Genomic DNA, 27,104 nt, shown 5'->3' with positions numbered 1-27,104 from the left:
GTGGAAGATCTTTAGAATAAAACCATTAAATACAGAATCACATTTGCAGTTACTTTTGAGAATGGTGTTTTCCCGCATATTGAATGCATTTACGCTTATAGCCTACTGCTGTGTGGGCATGACTGTGCTTGTAATGTGAAGAAATATCCTAATGGTTTATCAACATTTTAAAGTAAATGATCTGTTGCGTTAGCCTCATTGGTTAAAACATTTTTTTATGCTAGTGGTTGTCTTAATTTGGGATCTATATCATCCCACAACTGTCCCAGAATATGTTTGGAATATTTCTTTCTCACACAGAATAGAATTGGTAAACTTTTGCACTATGGGGGATATTAGATAGCAGATTGACATAATTCAAAAGTTGATAAGCTTGTGCTTTTGCTTTCCGTTAGGCCTACTCATCTTGTTGGCTAACCAAAAGTAAATGTGGACAGTTCTTCCAATATCTTCAATATGCGCCTCGGAATTGGATAAGGATGCGTGTAGTTGCGTCCCTGATGTGTCTGTCTTCACTTGTAGCCTGTGAGAAATACACAATCACGTGACAGGCATTGGCTAATAAGAATTTAGCGAGCCATGTGAATGAGAGACTGCCTGTGTGTGCAGCCTGCACAAATAACAAAGCAGAGCTCATGCCTTTCATGTGACTTTCATCATCAGTAGTCGCATCATTTAGTTTAGAAAGTATTAAAAATCAAACATAGAGCCCAACATTTGTATCACTACTAAAATAACTCTAAATTAAGCACATGGGAGGACCTGTTTCTAACCACTCAACACAGAATAGTGCACATGTGGACACTCCCTCAAATCATTTAGAGAAAATATCCTTTCTTTTTTATTCAGATATTTTCAGTTGATTCTTCATACTATAAAATAATGTCACAGAATTCTAAGGAAATCTTTTCTGCTAAATTAACTAGTGTAGCCCACAGCCATATGGCAGAGCCAGATCAGGGCATAACATAAGCACAACTCAGAGTATCCTGTTCTGTTCTTCTTAAAAATATGACATTTTCTTCATACCATGTTTCTTTACACCTGTCTAAAATAAATAATGTATTTATTGTGATGGGGTAGGCTATATTAATTAATTTATTTGACTTTTTAAAATGTAGATGTTCCAAAGGTCTGCATCAGTGGTTTGTAGGCTATGCGTGTAAGCCAGGAGATGCTAAATGTGTTTGTTAATTAACAGTCAATTACTCTGAGACCGGCAGTTATTTACTTTACAATCACCGTCTGACAATATGTAATGACCGCCACAGCCCTATTGGACAGCTGCTCGTTGAACATCTCATTACGAAATCATGCATTAATATGGAGTTGGTCCCCCATTTGCTTCTATAACAGCCTCCGATCTTCTGGGAAGACTTTCCACTAGATGTTAGAACATTGCTGCGGGGACTTGCTTCCATTCAGCCACAAGAGCATTAGTTAGGTCGGGCACTTAGGCCTGGCTCACAGTCAGCGTTCCAATTCATCCCAAAGGTGTTAGATGGTCGGCGTTCCAATTCATCCCAAAGGTGTTAGATGGTGTTGAGGTGCAGGCCAGTCAAGTTCTTCCACATCGATTTATGCATGGGTGTTTTGTGCACAGAGGCATTTTCATGCTGAAACAGGAAAGGGCCTTCCCCAAAATGTAATCACAAAGTTGGACGCACAGATTTGTCAAAGAATTTCACTGTATGCTATAATATTAAGATTGATCTTCACTGGAACTAAGGGGCCTAAACAGCTCCAGAACCTTATTCCTCCTCCTTTCAATCTTTCCAAAAGAATGTGGTGAACGATGGTGTCAAAAGCGACGCCAAGGTCTAGGAGCACAAAGACAGATGCAGAGCCTTGGTAATTTAAAGCCTTGGTAATTTAAAAGGTAATTTACCACCTTCTCGAGTGCAGTCTCAGTACTATGATGGGGTCTAAAATCAGACTGGATCATTTTGTAGACATTATTTGTCTTCAGGATGGCAGCGAGTTGCTTTTTCAGGAGAGGCTTTATTCCTGCCACTTTTAGTGAGTTTGGTAGACATCCGGAGGTTAGGGAGCTGTTTATTATGTTTAACATAGGAGGGCCAAGCACAGGAAGTAGCTCTTTCAGCAGTTTAGTTGGAATAGGGTCCAGTAGGCAGCTGGAAGGTTTAGAGACCATGCCTATTTTCGTGAATGTGTCAAGAGATACAGGATTAAAAAACGAGAGTGTCTACATTGATCCTAGGTCCTGGCAGTTCTGTGCAGACTCAGGACAACTGAGTTTTGGGGAAATACACAGATTCGAAGAGGAGTCAGTAATTTTCCTTCTAATCATTTAATCAAATAAGTTCATGAATTCATCATTGCTGAAGTGAATGCCATCCTCACCTGGGGAATGCTGCTTTTTAGTTAGCTTTGTAACAGTATAAAAAATGTTTTGGGGATTTTTTTATTCTATTTATTTATTTATTTATTTATTTTTTTATTCAATCAGTTTGGAAAAGTAGGCTGATAGAGCAGGTGCACAGCACTATAATAGTGCACATCACTGTCTTTCCAGGCTAGTTTGGTGGAGAGCCATTTCTGTTCCAATTTTCTGGAAGCTTGCTTCAAGGCTCGGGTATTTTCTGTTAACAGATTAACAGATTTTTGTACTCCAATGTCCTTGGGTAGGTGGAAGGAATCTGGAAGGGCATCTAGGAATCTTTCGGTTATTCAAGAATTTATAGTGCAGCTTTTGATAATCCTTTGTTGCGGTCTGAGTAGATTATTTGTTGTGATTTCAAACGTAATAAGATGGTGGTTCAATAGTCCAGGATTATGAGGAAAAATATTTGGATCCACAATATATATTCCACGGGAGAACCTAGATCCAGGGTCCTCGGAGGAGGTGAGGGCCCTCGGAGTGTGGTGTCAGGAAAATAACCTCACACTCAACGTCAACAAAACTAAGAAGATGATTGTGGACTTCAGGAAACAGCAGAGGGAACACCCCCCTATCCACATCGATGGAACAGTAGTGGAGAGGGTAGCTAGTTTTAAGTTCCTCTGCATACACATCACAGACAAACTGAATTGGTCCGCTCACACTGACAGCGTCGTGAAGAAGGCGCAGCAGCGCCTATTCAACCTCAGGAGGCTGAAGAAATTCGGCTTGTCACCAAAAGCACTCACAAACTTCTACAGATGCACAATCGAGAGCATCCTGGCGGGCTGTATCACCGCCTGGTACGGCAACTGCTCCGCCCTCAACCGTAAGGCTCTCCAGAGGGTAGTGAGGACTGCACAACGCATCACCGGGGGCAAACTACCTGCCCTCCAGGACACCTACACCATCCGTTGTTACAGGAAGGCCATAAAGATCATCAAGGACATCAACCACCCGAACCACTGCCTGTTCACCCCGCTATCATCCAGAAGGCGAGGTCAGTACAGGTGCATCAAAGCTGGGACCGAGAGACTGAAAAACAGCTTCTATCTCAAGGCCATCAGACTGTTAAACAGCCACCACTAACATGGAGTGGCTGCTGCCAACACACTGTCATTGACACTGACCCAACTCCAGCCATTTTAATAATGGGAATTGATGGGAAATGATGTAAATATATCACTAGCCACTTTAAACAATGCTACCTTATATAATGTTACTTACCCTACATTTTTCATCTCATATGCATATGTATATACTGTACTCTACATCATCGACTGCATCCTTATGTAATACATGTATCACTAGCCACTTTAACTATGCCACTTTGTTTACTTTGTCTACACACTCATCTCATATGTATATACTGTACTCGATACCATCTACTGTATGCTGCTCTGTACCATCACTCATTCATATATCCTTATGTACATATTCCTTATCCCCTTACACTGTGTATAAGACAGTAGTTTTGGAATTGTTAGTTAGATTACTTGTTGGTTATCACTGCATTGTCGGAACTAGAAGCACAAGCATTTCGCTACACTCGCATTTAACATCTGCTAACCATGTGTATGTGACAAATAAAATTTGATTTGATTTGACCGTGGCAATGTGTAGGTCCGGAGACATGTTGGAATAAACCCAATGAGTTGATGATGGCTCCGAAAAACATTTGGAGTGGGTCTTGTGGACTTTTCCAGTTGAATATTGAAGTCACCAAAAAATAGAATATTATCTGCCATGACTACGAAGTCTAATAGGAATTCCGGGAATTTAGTGAGGAACGCTGTATATGGCTCAGGATACCTGTAAACAGTAGATGCATAGATTTCATGACTAGAAGCTCCAAAGACAAAAATGCAATAATTTTTTTGTGTAAATTGAAATTTGCTGTAGTAAATGTTAACAATAGCTCCACCTTGGCGGAATGTGCCGGGATATGACCACTAGTGTAACCATGAGGAAAGGCATAATTTGACACAGTAAATTGATAAGGCTTGAGCCATGTTTCAGTCAGGCCAATCACATCAAGGTTATGATCAGTTATTAGTTAATTGACTATGACCAGCTTGGAAGTGAGGGATCTAACATGAAGTAGTCCTATTTTGAGATGTGAGATATTATCACAATCTTTTTTCAATGATGACAGGGATGTAGGAGGTCTTCATTACTGTGAGATTACTAAGGCAAACAGTGCCATGTTTAGTTTTTATCGACCTAGATCGAGGCACAGACATGGTCTCAATGGGGAAAGCTGAGCTGACTACACTGACTGCGGTAGTGACAGACTCCTCTAAGCTGGCAGGCTGGCTAACTGCCTGCTGCCTGGCCTGCACCCTATCTCATTGTGGAGCGAGTGGAGTTAGAGCCCTGTATTTGTTGATAGATAAGATGAGAGCACCACTCCAGCTTGGATGGAGTCCGTGGCTTCTCAGAAAAACAGGCTTGGTCCTGGTTGTGGGGGAGTCCCAGAAAAAGGGCCAGTTATCTACTAATTCAGAAAACAGTTTTTGAGTTGTGTGAGTCTGCTGTAGAGCTCATTACTCCCCCTAACTGATAACAGCTCAGGAGTGCAGGGGAGCGTGCCACACAGCCAAGCTTCAACCAGCCAATGCATGATGTGCCATAGGCTTGCCACACCACACATACCACTGCAGCTGCATGTGTAAGAAACTGCCATAGCTGTGTGTGAATAACATGCAAATGACTGGATTAAAGACAAATTGGAATGGGGTGCATATCCACCCCATGTGTATATTCCTCTAATCATACCGATCATCATGTCTTTGTGTGGGGTGCTGATGTGCGTCAATGAATTTGTTGATATGTGTGGTTTGTGCTCTGAGCTCCATGTTTTTGGTGGATTAATTATCTCAGATTCACGCAACAATTAATCTGTTGAGAAGGAAGTAAGCTTGTTAGGGGTATACTGAAATCTCAGTACTCCATCTGCAGTGGAAATACAGCTCAATGTACAATGTTTTCCAACAATGCTTTTTGTGTCTTCTCTTCGAAGCAAATGTTCAGGTATATCCCTCTAATCTGGCATGCAGGTGTAGAAAAGCATCATAGGTGAATGGAAAATCTCTCATGCTAAAGATCCCTACCTTCTCCATCCATGTGTGCCTTAATGCTCTTTGACAGGTGGCGAAATACAGAGGGGATGTAGTATTCATGCCTGCTGTTTTTAGGGCCATAAACCCAGGCTATATTTGGAACAACATTACTGTGGCATTCCCAATACTTTGGAATCCTCCTTACGAATACAGTTAGTCATATATCCCCTTCTCTCCATCCCCCATTCCTTCACTCCTGTATTCTTAGCGGCTGGGAGGTGTCCCTAGAACAGTGACAGAGCCATTGTGTGATTCCTAAGCCTTTGGAATCCTCCTCATGAATACAGTTTGTGATTGCCCCCCCCCCAAAAAAAATCCTCATCAATCTGCACACAATACCCCATAATGACAAAGCTAAACAGGTTTTTAAACATTTTGGCAAATGCAGAAACAACAACAACGGAAATATCACATTTACATAAGTATATAGACCCTTTACTCAGTATTTTGTTGAAGCATTGACAGCTAAAACAGCCTTGAGTCTTCTTTGGTATGACGCTACAGGCTTGGCACACCTGTATTTGGGGAGTTTCTCCCATTTTTCTATGCAGATCCTCTCAAGCTCTGTCAGGTTGAAAGGGGAGCGTAGCAGCACAGCTATTTTCATTCCATTCACTTGGGTTCAAATCCGGGCTCTTGCTGGGCCACTCAAGGACTCTCAAGAGACTTGTCCCAAAGCCACTCCTGTGTTGTCTTGGCTGTGTGCTTAGGGTCGTTGTCCTGTTGGAAGGTGAACCTTTGCACCTGTCCTGAGCGCTCTGAAGCAGGTTTTCCTCAATGTTTCCCTAGATCCTGACTACTTTTCCAGTCCCTGCCGCTGCAAAACATCCCCACAGCGTGATGCTGTCATCACCATGCTTCACCGTAGGGATTGTGCCTGGTTTTCTCCAGACGTGATGCTTGGCATTCAGGCCGAAGAGTTCAATCTTGGTTTCATCAGATGAGAGAATCTTATTTTTCATGATCTGAGAGTTCTTTAGGTACCTTTTGGCAAACTCCAAGCAGGTTGTGTAAAATGTGCTGTTTACTGGGGAGTGGCTTCCGTCTAGCCATTTACCATAAAGGCCTGATTGGTGGAGTGCTGCAGAGATGGTTGGTTGTCTGGAAGGTTCTTCCATCTCCACAAAGGAACTCTGGAGCTCTGTTAGAGTGAACATCGGGTTCTTGGTCACCTCCCTGACCAAGGCCCTTCTCCTCCATTTACTCAGTTTGGCCAGGTGGCCAGCTCTAGGAAGAGTCTTAGTGGTTCCAAACTTCATTCATTTAAGAATGATGGTGGTCACCATGTGCTTGGTGACCCTCAATGCTGCTGACATTTTTTGATACCCTTCCACAGATCTGTGCCACGACACAATCCTGTCTCAGAGCTCTACGGACAATTCCTTCGACCTCATGGCTTGGTTTTTGCTCTGACATGCACTGTCAACTGTGGGACCTCATACAGACAGATGTGTGCCTTTCCAAATCGTGTTCAATCAATCGAATTTCCCACAGGTGGACTTCAATCAAGTTGTAGAAACATCACAAGGATGATCAATGGAAACAGGATGCACCAGAGCTCAATTTCAAGTCTCATAGCAAAGGGTCTGAATACTTACGTAAGTAATGTTTTTCAGTTTTTATTTGTAATGTATTTGCAAAAATTTCTAAAATAATGTTTTCACTTTGTTATTATGGGGTATTGTGAGTAGATTCATGAGGAAAATGTTTTATTTAATCCATTTTAGAATAAGGCTGTAACATAACAAATTGTTAAAAAGTCAAGGGTTCTGATACTTTCTGAATGTACTGTGTATATGTCTAGCTTAAAGTGATGGATTTTGAGTGTTTAAAAAAAACATCTTATATTGAAGCATGGGTGCACCAGTAGACTCTTATAAGCTATAATAATCAATATGAGAATAAAGAAATCACGCTGATTAACTCTTTGGTCATATCCCAGTTTACCTATTTGCTTATGGCCCTGCTCTTCATCAGGCATCTGTATCCCAGGTGTGGGTGGAAGGTCCTATATATAGGGGCAGTACTCAGTGACATCACTTCCTGAGACATGAGGTAAAGCATGTATAAAATAGTTTCATAATATTAACATTCAATGTATCAAAATATATGATTATACACAGGGAATGTGATCAATATTTATAGTAATATACATACAATATTCAATTAGGATTAAAAAAACACAATATACACATATTGAAACTATAAAAACGGTTTCAAGTCAAACTCCTCATTAAGGCCAAGAGGAGACAGTGTGTTGAGCCTGTGCATTCAGAAAGATTCCCTTTGAAGAAGTTTCCTCTCAATGTCCCCTCCCCTGCATGACATCTTGACCATTTCTATTCCAATGTATCTCAGAGAGCTAATTGGATGTCCAGCTTGTACAAAATGAGCAGCAACCAGATTTTTTGACTCACCTGTCTATATATTGCTGCGGTGCTCACTGATCTGTGTCTTAAGGCTTCTGCGGGTTTCCCCTATGTAAGACAGACCACAAGGACATTTCAACATGTAAATAACATTGGTGGACATGCGGGTAATCAGGCCCTTGATGTTAAATATTTGTCCTGTGTGGGGGAGGGTAAATGAGTTGAATTTGTACGTAAAGCTGCATTGAGCACATTGGCCACATTTATAATTACCTTCCGGAACCTCAGATTTAACCACAATATCTCTCACGTTTGAGGGGCTTTTAAAAACCACATGTGGGGGATATTTAAAAATGGGTTTCAATTGTGGGTCAGTATCAATAATGTACCAGTCCTTCCTGATAATGTCCTTAAATGCCTTCCCCAATGGTGAGTAATGGTGAGCATGATGGGACATGTTCTGCTTTTTCTTTGACTTTTGGTTGAAGGCTTTCCAACTGTGTTAGACCTTCAAAATGATCATTGGCAGTTTTACCCAATTGTCTTTGTACCCCCTTTTCTTACATCTTTGTGTTGAGGTCCGTGGTCCATTTCTCTTAAGAAGCATCAGAGCTGCATATTCTTCTGATACGACTGAATTGACTTATAGGGAAAATTTTAATAAGTAGATGTGGATGAAAGCTGTCACCTCTAGGAGGGTATTCCTGTCAATAGGTTTCCTATAGAGATCTGTAGAGAGGGAGGGTTTGTCCTTAATAACCATCACACCAAGAAAACTGATTTGTGATAGGTCATAGTTAATGGTGAAGTGAAGGTGTTCATTCACAGAGTTTAGGTAAGGATGGAATTCCAAAAGTTATTCCTGGGTGCCTGTGTAGATCACAAAAATGTCATCCAATAACTCCAAATTAGGAGAATATTGGAGAGAAAAGGGTTCAGCACCACCTGTTTTTTAAACATTCCTAGATATGGGTTTGCATAATTAGGAGCCATAGTGCTCCCCATCGCTGTCCCTTTGGTCTGGAGGAAGAAGTCTCCTCTGAAGAGAAAATAGTTGGAGGTTAGTACCAGTTCAGCCAAGTCCATAATAAAATTGGTGCTGGATAGAGCATTAGGGGGACGTTCATTGAGGTAGAACATGAGGGCCTCTAAGCCGCCCTGATGGGGGATGTTAGTATATAGACTGGTAACATCAAAAGTACACAGAATAGAATATTCAGGTATATGGTCCACAGATTAAAAAAAAAATCTCTAGTATACGTGGGGAGGGAGATAACACAGGGTTTCACAAAATGGTCTCTGTCAGAGTTCCATTACTACACACAATGGGCCTGCCTGGTATAGGTGGTGTCATGTATAGGTGGAGTCATTTTGGGTAAACAGTATATGAGGTGTGGTTGGGCAGTCAACTTTCATAATCTCATATTCGGTCTTTGTAATTTCCCCTTCATTCAAAAATGTAACTCCTTTGGGAGTCTTTTATCAAATTCATCATCACTAAATTGTCTCAGAATTTCCTTTTCATAGTCTGCTGCATTTAGTATCACTATTGCACCTCCTTTGTAGGCAGGTTTTATAATGATACTGGAGTCATTTTTCAGTTCCTTAAGATATTCTTTCTCTGCTTTGGACATATTGTGGACATATTTTCTTAGCCAGGAGATTATATACATATTTTTCAACTAGGCGGCAATATATTTCAAGAGAGAGATTTCTTTTAGGTGGTAAATCTTTTATTTTCCTGTTAAAATATGTATTTTCCCTTGTCATGTCCTCAGGGCGAAAGTCGGGTTCATTGTCATTCAGGTTATCAATGGGAAAATATTAGCACTGTTTCCTGTCTGGTTATTAATATTGTTCAATAGATTAACATTGGCAGGTGCATAGGGAGAAAAACCATGACCAAAAAACGAAGTCAGTCTCAAACTGAGGAAAAACTTTTGAAAGTCTATAACTGTATCAAAGTCCTTGGCCTATGATGTTGGGACAAACGATAGTCCCTTAGGTCAGATGAACACGTATCAGATATAGACCTGTTGGACAGGTTTATTACCGTGTCTTGCTCCGTGTGTGGGGTGGGGATTTCGGGTGCTGCTGTCTTCGTACGTAGTCCTCTCCTGCATTTCTTGCGGGGACACGAATGTGGGTGGTGGTCGTGATGACGGCTTATTCGAGGACGTCGTCCATCGGGATTTCCCACAAAAGAAGACGCTCCGGCTCTGGATCGGTCACTGGAGTCAGATGTGAGGAAGTTGGTTGATCGCCACATTCGTGGTTCTCTAGGATTATGGCTGGACTGACGTTTACCCTTCCTGTTTGCTCGTGGGGGAGTGCCAATTAGCTGTTTTCCTTTCTGATTTCCATGAGTTGGACTTCAACTCCAGCCTCTGCAGAAAGTACCTGGATGTGCATATATGTTCGTCAGCTTTTGTACATAAAATCAAATATACCAATTATTTAAAAAAAAACATGTTTGGATCGTTTTTTTTTTACGATATAATATTTGTGAAGGATATCATAAATAGGACTGGTGAGGTTGTCACACATGCAGCTAACACAAATATATTGAAATGTCTGCTATATCCAAAATGACAACCAGCTAATTGCAGCATTACCGTGAAAATGGAAGAGGCAAGTGGAAGGGGGAGAAAGTAATGAACATGTCTGTCAGCCCTGCCAAAATTGGTTAAAGAAAATTGTGATAAATCAAAAAGTATTCCAGTTTAATTTAAGGACCAAAAAATGTACAGCTGTGCCATACAGATTGCAAAATAGCTGGGAAGAGATTTTCGATTACTGATTCCATGGCACATGATTTATGAACTGATACACAAATGACGCCGGATTCAAAACTTAGAGTTTTTCAATTTCTATTTATTATACAAAATTCTAGCATTCAATATAATGCTATATATATATATGGATACAAACATATATGGATATGGATACAAACATATATGGATATATTTGGATATATGGATACAAACATCCCAGCTCTGCAGATTTCACTGCGAAGAGAGAATCATTAGATCATTTGTTTTGGTACTGTCCATATGTAGCTTGTTTTTGGTCACATGTTCAGGAAGAAGTGCAACATTTACCAGGAGTTAACTCTGCAAATAGCACTGCTGGGTGATCTGAAAATTTAATTTGTCAACCAATAATATAATAATACTCTTAGCAAAAATGTTTATATTTAATTTACAATCTGTCGAAACTATGAGAAAAGAAAGTTTCAGAACTTTTGTGAAACATCACAGCACAGTTAAAAAATATATGGGTAAATAGAAATCAAAACTGGATGGTGTTCAGACATAGATGGGAGGGTTTGAGGGGAATTGGTCACATACATGTGTTTAGCAGATGTTATTGCAGGTGTAGCGAAATGTTTGTGTTTCTAGCTCCAACAGTGCAGTAATATCTAACAAGTAATATCTAACAATTTGACAACAATACACATAATACCTACAAATCTAAAGTAAAGGAATGGAATTATGAATATATAAATATTTGGGAGAGCAATGTCAGATTGGCTTAGATTCAAAACATTGAATACAGTATATACATATGAGATGACTAATGCAAAATATGTAAACATTATTAAAGTGGATAGTTTTCCATTATTAAAGTGGCCAGTGATTTCAAGTCTATGTATATAAGGCAGCAGCCTCTAATATGCTAGTGATGGCTATTTAACAGTCTGATGGCCTTGAGATACAAGCTGTTTTTCAATCTCTCTGTCCCAGCTTTGATGCACCTGTACTGACCTCGCCTTCTAGATGATAGCTGTGTGAACAGGCAGTTGCTCGGGTGGTTGTTGTCCTTGAAGATATTTTTGGCCTTCCTGTGACATTGGGTGGTGTAGGTGTCCAGAAAGTTTCCCCCCTGTGATGCGTTGGGCAGATCGCACCACACTCTGGAGACCCCTGCGGTTGCAGGCGGTGCAGTTGCTGTACCAGGCTGTGATGCAGCCCAAGAGGATGCTCTCAATTGTTCATCTTTAAAAGCTTGTGAGGGTTTTAGGTGCCAAGCCAAATTTATTCAGCCCCCTGAGGTTGAAGAGGCGCTGTTGCACCTTCTTCACCGCAATGTCTGTGTGGGTGGACCATTTGTTTTGTTGAGGTTGAGTGAGAGGTTATTTTCCTGGCACCACACACCCAGGGCCCTCACCTCCTCCCTGTAGGCTGTCTCGTCATTGTTGGTAATCAGGCCTATTACTGTTGTGTTGTCTGCCATCTTGATGATTGAGCATGCGTAGCCACGCAGTCATGGGTAAACCCAGAGTCCAGGACGGGCTGAGCACGCACGCTTGTGAGGCCCCAGTGTTGAGGATCAGCGAAGTGGAGGTGTTGTTTCATACCCTCACCACCTGGGGGCGGCTCATCAGCAATTTGCACAGGGTGGGGTTCAGACCCAGGGCCTCGAGCTTAATGATGAGCTTGCTGAGCTGTAGTAAATGAACAGAATTCTTACATAGGTATTTCTCTTGTCCAAATGGGATAGGGCAGTGTGCAGTGCGATGGCGTTTTTCATCGTCTGTGGGTCTATTGGGGCAGTAAGCAAATCTAAGTGGGTCTAGGGTGTCAGGTAAGGTAGAGGTGATATGATCCTTGGCAAGTCTCTCAAAGCACTTCATCTGCTCGTGTCTGAGCCATTTAATTGTGACTCCACTTTGTCTCTGTACTGACGTTTGTTTGCCTTACGGACGGAATAACTACACTGCCATGGCACTTTCAGTTTTGCGCAAATGCTGCTATCTTTCCACGGTTTCTGGTTCGGGTAGGTTTTAATAGTCAGAGTGGGTACAATGTCTCCTGTACACTTGCTGATAAACTCAGTCCCCATATCAGTGTATTTGTCAATGTTATTCTCGGAGGCTACCCAGAACATATCCCAGTCCGTGTGCTCAAACCAATCTTGAAGCGTGGATTCCGATTGGTCAGACCAGCGTTGAATAGTCCTTAGCACGGGTACTTCCCGTATTTTTTTTTATCATAGATACATTATGAGAGACGGAATCTAATACAAAAATCCAGAAAATCACATTGTATTATTTTTAAGTAATTCATTTGCATTTTATTGCATGACATAAGTATTTGATACATCAGAAAAGCAGAATTTAATATTTGGTACAGAAACCTTTGTTTGCAATTACAGAGATCATACGTTTCCTGCAGTTCTTGACCAGGTTTGCACACACTGCAGCAGGGATTTTGGCCCACTCATCCATACAGACCTTCTCCAGATCTTTCAGGTTTCGGGACTGTCGCTGGGCAATATGGACTTTCAGCTCCCTCCAAAGATTTTCTATTGGCTTCAGGTCTGGAGACTGGCTAGGCCACTCCAGGACCATGAGATGCTTCTTACGGAGCCACTCCTAAGATGCCCTGGCTGTGTGTTTCAGGTTGTTGTCATGCTGGAAGACCCAGCCACGACCCATCTTCAATGCTCTTACTGAAGGAAGGAGGTTGTTGGCCAAGATCTCGCGATACATGGCCCCATCTATCCTCCCCTCAATACGGTGCAGTAGTGCTGTCCCCTTTGCAGAAAAGCATCCCCAAAGAATGATGTTTCCACCTCCATGCTTCACGGTTGGGATGGTGTTCTTGTGGTTGTACTCATCCTTCTTCTTCCTCCAAACATGGCGAGTTGAGTTTAGACCAAAAAGCTCTATTTTTGTCTCATCAGACCACATGACCTTCTCCCATTCCTCCTCTGGATCATCCAGATGGTCATTGGCAAACTTCAGACGGGCCTGGACATGCGCTGGCTTGAGCAGTGGAACCTTGTGTGCACTGCAGGATTTTAATCCATGACGGTGTAGTGTGTTACTAATGGTTTTCTTTGAGACTGTGGTCCCAGCTCTCTTCAGGTCATTGACCAGGTCCTGCCATGAAGTTCTGGGTTGATCTGTCACCTTCCTCATGATCATTGATGCCCCACAAGGTGAGATCTTGCATGGAGCCCCAGACCAAGGGTGATTGACCATCATCTTGACCTTCTTCCATTTTCTAATAATTGTGCCAACAAGTTGTTGCCTTCTCACCAAGCTGCTTGACTATTGTCCTGTAGCCCATCACAGCCTTGTGCAGGTCTACAATTTTATCCCTGATGGCCTTACACAGCTCTCTGGTCTTGGCCATTGTAGAGAGGTTGGAGTCTGTTTGATTGAGTGTGTGGACAGGTGTCTTTTATACAGGTAACGAGTTCAAACAGGTGCAGTTAATACAGGTAATGAGTGGATGACAGGAGGGCTTCTTAAATAAAAACTAACAGGTCTGTGAGAGCTGGAATTCTTACTGGTTGGTAGGTGATCAAATACTTATGTCATGCAATAAAATGCAAATTAATTACTTAAAAATCATACAATGTGATTTTCTGGATTTTTGTTCACAGTTGAAGTCTACCTATGATAAAAAAATTACAGACCTCTACATGCTTTGTAAGTTGGAAAACCTGCACAACCGGCAGTGTATCAAATACTTGTTCTCCCCAATGTTGGTTCAGAACTTTTGTGAAAGATCACAGCACAGTTGAAAAATATAAGGCAAAAATAAATTAAAACTGGATATCCTTCAGAGATATATGGGAGGGGTTAAGGGTAGCTGAAGGATGAGACTAAAAAATAACAAAATAAAAATATACTGTGTTTGTAAAATGTATGTAGTGTGTATAAACTAGAAGTAGAAGCCTAAGTGTTGTTGTCCATTAGTTTACTTCAATTAGGGGAGGGGTGTTAGAGGAAAAGAATAAAGAAAAATAATAATACATCTGCTCCTCAGTCCTCACTTGAACGGTTTAACGCCCATGGTGGTTGCGTTTCGTGACATTTGCATAAAGTAAGGTTCTCGCTGCTCAACTTCCAACAATTCCTGCGTGCACTGGTTGAAAATGAATGGGATGGAACTTTTCCTGCTGACAGCGCATCTGGTGAAAATGGGCTGTATAACGCCTCGATCACACCTTTGCATTTTGGGACACCGTAAGTACAGGCTACGTTTGCCTTGCAGCCTTTGCAGTGTTGTCTGTGCAGTTGCATTGCGTTCTGTGTGGTGCATTCATTGATATGTATCGAACGAATGCATCAAGTAGTAGCTATGCTTGACAGAAATGGTAGCAGGTGAATGTTGAACTTTTCTTGCACACATACTGTATCAAGATGATGCTGAGTACAATTTTGCGTAATGATCCTGTATCATTAGCTGTCTACCAGGTGATGCACACTCACTCACACAAGCTATCACACACAGCTAATGTTATGTGTTAACACTACTGCCTGTGTCTAAGTAACAACTCAAGGTTGATCAATGGAAGCAGGATGCACGTGATCTCAATTTCGAGTGACATAGCAAAGGGTCTGAATACTTATGTTAATAAGGTATCTGTTTTTATCTTTTAATACATTTGCAAAAATGTATTAAAAACCTGTTTTTGCTATGTTTTTGCTTTATGGGGTATTGTGTGTAGATTGATGAGGGGGGGAATCAATTTTAGAATTTCCTGATGTCATGCCCTTATGACTGCTACATGGTCCCTATGTCGTAGATAAAATAATGAAAATGGCTGTCTGGTAGCCTCAATAAATAGATAACAATGTGTAGTTGAACATGTCATAGCATATATAGATTTATTTTTACTTGACTTGTGACTTGATTCAACTTGCTATTAAAATGTTCTACTTGGGACTCAGACCTTGTGACTTGCTTGTGACTCGAATATTAGTGACTTGGTCTCACCTAGCAAAGCGGTATGGTGTCATGTCAGCCATTTTGCAAGTCTCGCTGTTCTGATTTATGAGAGCATTAGGTGATCCTCATATTAATATTGTGTTGCATTGGAAATTATGTATTGCATTATCATTAAGCAAATGTATTGCTTGATCTAGTGGTGTTTGAGTAGGTTTGTAGTGCAACCCCTACAGTATAATATGAGGGTAGAGCCTTGCAGCTGGGTGAGTATGCTGCAGTGGTTCACTGCATCTCATTCACATGGCACATTTAGGGCACATTATATTCAAGTGCTTATGGTAAACCGCAGTGTTAGCCTCTTGAATAGACAAGCCATGCTCAAAGAGCTTGTTGTAAACTGTGGTGCGACATGAAACATTTGCCCAAGCCAAGTGGGACATGCATGGAACTTCTGCTACTAGCTCGTCTTGCTAGTTGCTTCACTGGTTTCACACTGGGCACAAAATGGTTGAATCAATGTTGTTTCAACTTAATTAGTCAACATATTTCATTGTGGAAAATACATTGGATTTGAAAAAAAGTCATCAACGTACAGTAAACAGTTGTTTTGAGTGTGCAATTTCTGTTTCAAATATTTTTATTAAACACACACAAGAATGGTATAGGTATACAAGACAAGTATACAATTCTTATCTAAACATAAAAGAGCACACAGGAACAACAAGACCCAGAGTTCTGGGTGCAGAACAAATAATACAAAACACGACATACAAAACAAGGACACGTAGAAAGAAAGAGGGAAGATGTCCCCCCTCCCAACTGCTCGGGTGGCAGGGCCAGCACATGCTGCCCAAAGGTAGATTAAAATATTACAATTGAGAGAGCGTTAATAAGTACAAATTCACAGCGCCGACTCGTCCAAGTAGGAGAGGAAAGGCTGCCAGATTTGATCAAATGTTGATAATTTATTTTCAGAATATATCTAATTCTTTCTAAGTGTACAGTGTTTGCCAGTTCACTGAGCCATAATTTGGCAGAGGGCGCTTCCCTCCTTTTCCAAAACAACAAGATTAGTTTTTTTGCCGAGATGAGACCGTACGAGATTAGTTGTTTTTGGGGGTTGGTTAATCCGTTTAGGGACTCAGATACTCCCAGGATTATCAGAAGCGGGTCTGGATCTATTGAAGTCTCAAACTTCAGAGAGGATCCCAAAAATTCCACACCAATAACCATGCAAGCTAGAGCATAGGGAAAAGCAGTGGAGTAGTGTATCCTGCGTAGCCTGACATTTATCACATGTAGGGGATGTGTCAGGAAATATTCTATGCAGTTTAGTTTTGGAATAGTGTAATCTGTGTAATACCTTGAATTGTATGAGACGATGTCTGGAATTAATGGAGCATGTGTGGATATACTCCAAGCTCTCTTCCCAGTCTGCCACCGAGATGTCAGTCCCTAGTTCTTCCTCCCATTTTGCCTTGATGGCATCTGTAGAAGGTGTGCAAACAGATTGAAAAGCATCATATAGACGTGATGGGGGTGGGGCATATTTTTATGCATCAAACATGGAAGGTTTAGCATTCCCAAATGTTGGGAGGTGTTTTCTAACGTAGTCTCTAATTTGTAGGTATCTGAAGAAATTACTTCTGGGAAGATTATAAGTTTCCCTCAGCAACTCAAAGGAAGCAAAGGTCCCTTCTATGTATAAATCCCCTATGGTACTTATCCCCAACTCTCCCCATCGCTCAAAGGTGTTGTCAAGGTTAGAAGGGGCAAAGGAGGGATTCCTGGCGACAGGGAGCATGAATGACATTGGTCTAAGCTCAAAGTGGACTTTAATTTGCTTCCAGATTCGGACTGTGCTATGTATAATAGGATTGTTACAATAAAGTGACATCTTCAGATTGACAGGCGACAAAATCACAGCGCCAATAGAGAAGGGGTGACACTCCTCACGCTCCATACTAAGCCAGCTGGATGCCGGAAGTACGTCATCCAACAGAAACGTAACAACGCGGAGGTTAGCGGCCCAGTAATAAAATATAAAATTTGGGAGAGACAATCCTCCTTCCATCTTGGATTTACAGAGGTGTTTTTTACCTATCCTGTGTGTTTTATAATCCCAGATGAAAGGATTGATAATTGAGTCCAGTTGTTTTTGAAAGGATTTAGGTATGAATACTGGGATGTTCTGATATAGGTAGAGCAGTTGTGGGAGGAAGACCATTTTAATGGCATTAATACTGAGTGTGCAATTTCAACTACGAGATTGTCATCATGGTAACCAAATGTCAACATAGACAAACCTTAAAATATGTTGAATTTGTACCTTTAAAACGACATCAGATCTTCAACTTTCTATCCACTATCAGACAAAAAAACCAAGGTATTTGCTGGGCAGCACCTCCTACTGGGGAATTGATCTATCTACAGCTACCCTTTGGTCTTCCATCCAGGGTTTAACCAAGGCCAGCGCTGCTGTCACTGACTATTACCAATATGCTACCATGAGAATGATTGAGAGGTCTCCACTTAAAAACTAGATAGATTCACTGTTACTATCGAAGTCCTACCAAAGGGTAGGTTTAACAGAGCAAATTAAATGTGACCATACTTTATCACTTATTCACCATCAATGATGCTGTTTAGTCCTATACCATTTTTCTAAATCATCAACAGCTATTATTTCAATTCAACCCAGAATTCAAACAATACAATAGGCCTAAGGTTTCAAGCTGGTTGATTACAAATGTAATGATATTTAGTGATATTGTTTGGTTGTCAACAAAACAATATATCAACATTTGAAGGTGCTGTATCTTCTTATTGGATGGTTCCACTGAATTAGTCTGGCTCCAGTTGTCTACAAATTAATAATTAATATGTTGGATTCACGTCTCCATCAACAACCAAAAATCTAAGGGGAAGAATAGTACTAAATCAAATCAAAATGTATTTAAAGTGCATTTAAAGTTTGATTTGATTCAATCCTGTTATTTAAATTAGATATTTTGTTGAGATGGAGTTAGGAATCTAACATATCAATTAATAATTTGTAGACAAACTGGAATTAAAGTCATTGAGAGATGTGAAAAATTCTTCCTTGGTTGTTAATTTAAAAAATACATGTCAACCTTGATTTGAGCCAATATGTTAAGTAGTTGAACATTTTATTACTCCAACCTCGTGGAAGTGACAAACTGATACGCTTGATTTTTTTGTTGTTGTCCAAAACAACTTTACACTGAGTGTACAAAACATTATGAACACCTTCCTAATATTGATGTGCACCCCCGTTCGCCCTCAGAACAGCCTCAATTCGTCAGGGCATGGACTCTACAAGGTGTCGAAAGCGTTCCACAGGGATGCTGGCCCATGTTGACTCCTATGCTTCCCACTGTTGTGTCAGATTGGCTGGATGTCCTTTGGGTGGTAGAACATTCTTGATACACACAGAAAACTGTTTAGTGTGAAAAACCCAGCAGCGGTGCAGTTCTTGATTCATTCAAACCGGTATGCCTGGCACCTACTACCATACCCTGTTCAAAGGCACTTAAATATTTTGTCTTGCCAATTCACCGTCTGAATGGCGCACACACAATCCATGTCTCAATTGTTTCAAGGATTAAAAATCCTTCTTTATCCTTTTCCTCTCCTTCATCTACACTGATTGAAGTGGATTTAATAAGTGCCATCAATAAGGGATCATAGCTTTCATCTGGATTCACTTGATCAGTTTGTCAAGGATAGAGCAGATGTTCCTAATATTTTGTCCACTCAGTGAATATCGAAGGAGTGCCTTTAATTTGATGACCTGCACATTGCGCAGTTCGGCGCGAAATGACCGTTAGACCCGATGATGTGTTTCTGTGCATGAGCTTAGTTAGCCAACATTGCCATGACATCGCCTACAAGTGAGATCGGTGCTTTCAATTGGAGAAGTAGGCAAAAACTATCTTTATACTGTACTATCATTGCTTATACCACCAACACTAGCACCAAAGACAGCGCCAACTAGAAAGACAGAAGAATTTTGTTAGCCGTTATCAACTCAATATGCCGTTTATAGTCAGACATTCCTGGTCTAATTGTCGGTGTGACATAGTGTTGTAATCATGTTTGACGTGGCAAATAGTTGTTGTTTAGGCTCATACTGGGTCCCCCCACACTGAGAATCACCAGACTAATCACACATCGTATCATCCTCTATCTATAGCCCGAGGAAGCAGGGCAGACTTTGTTTGTTAATGAAAATTGCATTTTTCATGAACTGTTAATTAGTGAATACATTATTTTTCCCAATATTCATTTATCCTTGTGTGAGTGAGCTTACAGAGGATGGAGGGAGTCTATGAATAGGGCAGCAGACCCAGGAAAGGAATTAGCTTTGAGGTGAGTATCTGATGTCTATTATAGAGGTGGGATGAATGCAGATAGCATAATACGGAGTAACAATGCATGTAATGAACATGGTGCACACTCCATGGGGCTTTCCATCTCTCTCTCTCTCTCTCTCTCACCTCCCCTCCTCCCTTCTTTTTCACTACCTCTGTTTTGACTCATTGCGCAAGGAACATATTCACAATAAATTGATGTGATACTTGCCAAGATTATAATACGTCATTGTAGTGTACTCTGTGTCATTTATTTTCCTTGCCGGTCATATTCCTGAAAAAGATCCTGAGCTGTTTCCCAGATTGACCCTCTGGCATGTTACAGATTAATTAATAATAGATTAACTGTTAGGTAACACAAATCTGGCTACATCTGCTGCAATCTGACTTTATTCAGTGTCCCCGGGGAAGGATGAGATATACAATTTACAATCTGCAGGGGAAGGATGAGATATACAATTTACAATCTGCAGGGATGGACTTTTATTTTTTATTTTATTTTTATTTCACCTTTATTTAACCAGGTAGGCTAGTTGAGAACAATTTTGCAGATTAACACTGGAGTGCTAAATGATCAGATGGTCATGTACAGGTATATATATATATATATACAGAGATATTGGTGTGCAAAAGAGCAGAAAAGTAAATAAATAAAAACAGTATGGGGGTGAGGTAGGTAAAAATGGGTGGGCTATTTACCGATAGACTATGTACAACTGCAGCGATCGGTTAGCTGCTCAGATAGCAGATGTTTGAAGTTGGTGAGGGAGATAAAAGTCTCCAACTTCAGCGATTTTTGCAATTCGTTCCAATCACAGGCAGCAGAGAACTGGAACGAAAGGCGGCCAAATGAGGTGTTGGCTTTAGGGATGATCAGCGAGATACACCTGCTGGAGCGCGTGCTACGGATGGGTGTTGCCATCGTGACCAGTGAACTGAGATAAGGCGGAGCTTTACCTAGCATGGACTTGTAGATGACCTGGAGCCAGTGGGTCTGGCGACGAATATGTAGCGAGGGCCAGCCGACTAGAGCATACAGGTCGCAGTGTTGGGTGGTACAAGGTGCTTTAGTGACAAAAGGATGGCACTGTGATAAACTGCATCCAGTTTGCTGAGTAGAGTGTTGGAGGCAATTTTGTAGATGACATCGCCGAAGTCGAGGATCGGTAGGATAGTCAGTTTTACTAGGGTAAGTTTGGCGGCGTGAGTGAAGGAGGCTTTGTTGCGGAATAGAAAGCCGACTCTAGATTTGATTTTCGATTGGAGATGTTTGATATGAGTCTGGAAGGAGAGTTTACAGTCTAGCCAGACACCTAGGTACTTATAGATGTCCACATATTCAAGGTCGGAACCATCCAGGGTGGTGATGCTGGTCAGGCGTGCGGGTGCAGGCAGCGAACGGTTGAAAAGCATGCATTTGGTTTTACTAGCGTTTAAGAGCAGTTGGAGGCCACGGAAGGAGTGTTGTATGGCATTGAAGCTCGTTTGGAGGTTAGATAGCACAGTGTCCAAGGACGGGCCGGATGTATATAGAATGGTGTCGTCTGCGTAGAGGTGAATCAGGGAATTGCCCGCAGCAAGAGCAACATCATTGATATATACAGAGAAAAGAGTCGGCCCGAGGATTGAACCCTGTGGCACCCCCATAGAGACTGCCAGAGGACCGGACAGCATGCCCTCCGATTTGACACACTGAACTCTGTCTGCAAAGTAGTTGGTGAACCAGGCAAGGCAGTCATCCGAGAAACCGAGGCTACTGAGTCTGCTGATAAGAATATGGTGATTGACAGAGTCGAAAGCCTTGGCAAGGTCGATGAAGACGGCTGCACAGTACTGTCTTTTATCGATGGCGGTTATGATATCGTTTAGTACCTTGAGGGTGACTGAGGTGCACCCGTGACCGGCTCGGAAACCAGATTGCACAGCGGAGAAGGTACGGTGGGATTTGAGATGGTCAGTGACCTGTTTGTTGACTTGGCTTTTGAAGACCTTAGATAGGCAGGGCAGGATGGATATAGGTCTGTAACAGGTTGGGTCCAGGGTGTCTCCCCCTTTGAAGAGGGGGATGACTGCGGCAGCTTTCCAATCCTTGGGGATCTCAGACGATATGAAAGAGAGGTTGAACAGGCTGGTAATAGGGGTTGCGACAATGGCGGCGGATAGTTTCAGAAATAGAGGGTCCAGATTGTCAAGCCCAGCTGATTTGTACGGGTCCAGGTTTTGCAGTTCTTCCAGAACATCTGCTATCTGGATTTGGGGGGGGGGGCTGTTGGCCGAGGTTGGAGTTGCCAGGTGGAAGGCATGGCAACTATCATTAAAGACACCATCTCTCACTTTCTATTTCTTTTACTTTTTATATTTCTCTCTTTTAATTTCACTCTCTCCGTCGCTCTCTTTCTTTCTCTTTCGCTCTCTCTTTCTCTCTCTTTTTTTCTCTCTTTCTCTCTCTTTTTTTCTCTCTTTCTCTCTCTTTTTCTCTCTCTTTTTCTCTCTCTTTTTCTTTCTCTTTCTCTTTCTTTCTCTTTCTCTCTCTTTCTCTCTCTCTTTCTCTTTCTTTCTCTTTCTCTCTCTTTCTCATTCTCTCTCTCTTTCTTTCTCTTCTCATTCTCGTTCTCTCTCTCTCTTTCTCCGTTCTCTCTCTTGAAATTAGAATTGCTTTCCTCAATATGTACATTTGTTAATGCTGGTGTTTAAAAAAGATCCTTTATGCTAGTAAAGATAAAGCGTTTTCTGCACCTGTCTTAGACAAGTGACCACATGCTGATTTGAGATTGCTTGTACATGTCTGTACTAGTTCAGGATATGACACTGCTAGCAGTCTCTGACAGTGAGGAAATACTTTCTCTCTTTCTCCCACTCAAGTGACAGTCAGTCATAGCCACCATCAAATGCAACACCAGTAGTGGTTGATCTCACTGGCTTAGTTCTATGCCCTTTAAAGTATCTGACATACTTTCTGGAGATTCCTTCATGTCTGGTAGGGATGAGATCTTCACCCTATCTAACATTTCTGAGTTTGGATAGCGATGGATACAGGTTGTTGTATGTGTGTCGGTGGATGTATGTGGGTGTATATTTGTTTGTATGCCAACAAAAGGGTGGTATGAGCCCTTCCTGATAAAACAAGGCAGATATGTTTGTCTTCAATGCAGTAAAACACTTGCTTATCCTATATTGACACTGAGGAGCATTATACACCAGTACTGTGTACAATGAGACAGAAAAGCCTATTTGTGCTCTCCCCAGACACAATATTTAATCTCTGCTCCCCACTGTGATCCTATTGCCCATTTGGGGCCTAAGTATGAGTGCTGGCGAAGCATAACGGCCAAACAGCAGTCTCCTGTCAGATAAGGATATCACTGTCAGACGCATGGCTTCCCAACCGCACTCTGACGGCCCTATTAGCACAGTGCATGACATTACCTGGCATCAGCGAAGGGATCTGAAATTTAACAGTGTTGTGTCCCCTGCTCTGGCTCCCTATTCCATCCAGACAGTCATATTGGTCCATGGGCCATTTGTTTGCAGCTAATGCATCCTGTTTGTATACACCAGCCAGGTATTAAGACGGCCCATAATGGCACAAACAGTTCAATTCCCACTGAGTTGCTGTGTAGAGTCAGCAATTTCCCCCTATACTTCCTAGTCCCCTTGGATAGAAAGACAGCTGATGTTGATCTCCTCTCCCTATCTGGGTCCTGTGACTAGGACATCTGGTGGAGATGCCAACTTGCGTGTAGTTTCTGACGCTGACAACAAAGGGCACGGCCCAGGCACATGACTTGTGTCCACATTGGCTAAGAGAGAGAGGGAGCATAAGATAAGGGGGGTGAGAGAGACTGAGGAAGAGGGAAAGGGATAGATATGGAGAGGGAAAGGGAAAGAGAGAGTAAGAGGAAACTCAGGAAGAGTCAGCTATATTTAATCTGATTTGTTTCCTGGGAATGGGAGATAGGATATGGGGGACTTTTTCCCGCTTTGTGCCATAGTTCCAGGACTTGTTATTCTGATCTGGTTTCTTGTCATTTTACAGGAGGATTGTCCTGTGCTGAAGCTATTTATTTCTCTGCACTGTTTGGCCACTACGCTATAATTATCTTCCTTGTTGTATTAGCTTTGTAATCTTAACGTGGGGGGAAGGAGATTTGTAGATTTGTAGATAACTGGCCTGCAGATAACTGGCCTGCAGCTTCTTAAATGATCATCTGTAGATTATGATTTCATAGAGAATTATCCAAAGAGCTGATTACCCTGGGTAGAGAGAAAGACAAATATATTCTTTTTCAGGCCACTCAGATAATGTTGTAATTCTGTTCGTAGCTGAGGCAACAAAGTACAGTTTACTAAGGAGGATCATTACTTTCTGGGTACAGATTTGTTCAGTGGTAGCAGGACTCACAGCCTTAAGTGTAGGATGCAACAGGAGGCAAAGTCAAATGTGTAAAATCAGGTGTAGTGTTATTTATTATGTGGTAGAACATTAAGAATGTCGAAAAACAAAAAACAAATAAATCAATAGAACTACCTGACTATAGTAGGCCTAAGTTGTCGGCCTAACCAGTTATTACTGCCATTATTACTGCCAATATAACTATCTCGGCACCGGTGTAGTCTACCAGGCTCTGACCAGCCTCCCTATGAACAATTGTTATTAGTTGTATGTATGGGATACACCCATGGTACGCAGCAGACCGGTAACATTCCCAGAACATTAACTAAGATTCCCATTAAGTTCTAGTTAGAATTTGATCTAAAATTAGGATGATAACATCAAAAACATGTATTGTTTTATGTTCCCAAAACACAAAAACTGTCCAGTTGTGCTGACATTCAGATAATGTTTGTAATCAGGGTGCAGAAAACATTTATTTGATGTTCCAAGCATGTTGACAGAATGTGTTTCATAAAACTTTCAATACGTGATGAAGAAGGAGAACACAGTGTTACAAGTACACAGCATATGAAGAGAATGGGAACATTTCAATAACTCAGAAATTGTGTTCTGTATCCTGATGAACTAGATTTGACTGAAGACACCCCACAACACCACAGCTATCTACTAGAGGAGAGTTAATGATGTGAGTTCAAACCCGACATGTGCAGATTGTCAACATACTGTAGCAAGTGTAATTTTTTTTTTGTTGTGTTTGTATGATTAAATGCAGTACAAATGTCATACGAATGAAATTAACATACCACGTGTCTCTATTTAACCTACAATACAGTCCTCAAATGCAAATTGCCATTAAATCTGGAGAGAAACAGAAAGGGGATGTATTCCAATCTGCCTTAAAGACATAAACATTTGCATGCTGAGAATGTTGTGGTAATATTAGGCAAAACAGAACGTTTTCTAAACGTTCTTCAAATGTTCAGAGGAAAAATATACATTGCGTGAACATCAGTGGGATATTATGTTAAACCTACAACAAATATGCTATCAATGTCATAAAATGCATTCATTCTTACAACATTAAGGGAATGTATTGTGCAACATAACTTAAACATTTTGTGTATGTCATCACAACTAAGCATATTGACATTATAACGCTTGCAGAGCTGATTTTGATTCTGAGCTTCCTGGGCGTTAGAAAAATAAATACAACTTGCTCTCGTCTTTTCCTTCTTGTAGCCTGCTGACTTTGCTGATAACTTCTTCATTGAGAAAAATGTACTTACTGCGACTATGATAATGTGATTGTCTTACCTAGCTATCTTAAGATGAATGTAAGTCATCTGTAACTAAGTCACTCCGGATAAGATAAACTGCTAAATTACAAAAATGTCAAATGTAGAAGGAAGTGAGTGAGTGTCCCCCTTAGCCAGCCTTATTATCCTCCATGGACCCTGTGCTGCGTCTGTTTCATCTCGCTCCATCTCTCTTCATCTCTCCTCCTCTTTCCTTAACAAAAGCTTTGTACGTTGTATCCCCCCTCAGTCCTTAGTCCCTCTCTCCAGAACTAGATGTTGTGCTTCAGCTGAGCCTTCATCCATTATGGATGCTGTGTTTTAGGAGGCTGATCTGAGCGTGTCGATATAAATATCTCCTTTTGGATCCCAGCAGGACAGGAGAAGCCAGCGTAAAGCAGCTAGGCCTCTCTCTGTGTCTACTTACTGTAGTTACTGGAGCGGGATGTCCTTACTATTTGATGGTGAAAATAACAGAAGCTGCATGTGCCTGCAGTGCCGTCTTTAATTCACGAGGCAAGGCAGCAAGCTAAGGCAGTTATATTTCAATCAGCCATATCTGCGCATCTTTATCCAACCTCAAGCCACCAATACTATATACTAGAAAACCTGTTAGCTGATACGGGTCTGGAGAAAGCATCTATTCCCGTAAACCACTCTCTAGTACTGTCCTGTAACTATAATCAGGGACATCAAAGCCACAACAGAGGAACCCTACTACCCATTGTTGGGGTTAAGGAGCAGCATGTATCTCCTTTTATGTTGACCTGTTTCCTGCCAGGTGCTCTTCCTATCCTCCATCACAGGTAATGCCAGTTGTGGCTTAGCGCAGTATGTGGGATGCCTGTTAGGCAGTTGCTGTTGGACTGATTGGCTATGCCTGGGAAAGTCAATGAAAGAGAGGAAGAGAGGGATGGGGGGTGGAAAGAGTGAGAGACAGGAGATAGAGAGAGACACACACACGGAGACAGAGGAGCAGAGAACAGAGACAGACTGAGCACACATCCACCACTTTATTAGTCTGGCACAGTGGAAATGTCTGCTGTTGGGGGATGACACCCTCGTCAGCAACACACACACACACACACACACACACACACACACACACACACACACACACACACACACACACACACACACACACACACACACACACACACACACACACACACACACACACACACACACACACACACACACACACACACACACACACACACACACACACAACAAAGTGTGCTTCTGCTAGCGTCCAAATAGAAACAGAAGTCATACAGCTGAGATGATAGGTTTGGAGAGGAGAACTGAGCGAGGGGAATGTGGGGTGCAAGCAGATGTCTTCATCAGTCAGGGAACATCCCTCCTTAGATTATGAACATCCTGCATTCTCAATTTGAAGCAGGATATTTTATAACCCTTTGGTAAAACACCATGGAGAG

The 27,104-nt window shown here is 41.6% G+C and overlaps 1 protein-coding gene across 1 annotated transcript in view; it reads left to right on the top strand.

Annotated features, from left to right (window-relative positions):
- The window catches only part of LOC124032048 (metabotropic glutamate receptor 4-like), a 316,925-nt gene that overhangs the window by 47,425 nt on the left and 242,396 nt on the right, over positions 1-27,104 (top strand). The gene's annotated exons all lie outside the window — the stretch shown is intronic.

The sequence above is a fragment of the Oncorhynchus gorbuscha genome, linkage group LG03 (genome assembly GCF_021184085.1).
Source record: "Oncorhynchus gorbuscha isolate QuinsamMale2020 ecotype Even-year linkage group LG03, OgorEven_v1.0, whole genome shotgun sequence".
Classification (NCBI taxonomy): domain Eukaryota; kingdom Metazoa; phylum Chordata; class Actinopteri; order Salmoniformes; family Salmonidae; genus Oncorhynchus; species Oncorhynchus gorbuscha.
This window is presented reverse-complemented; position numbering and strand designations above follow the sequence as displayed.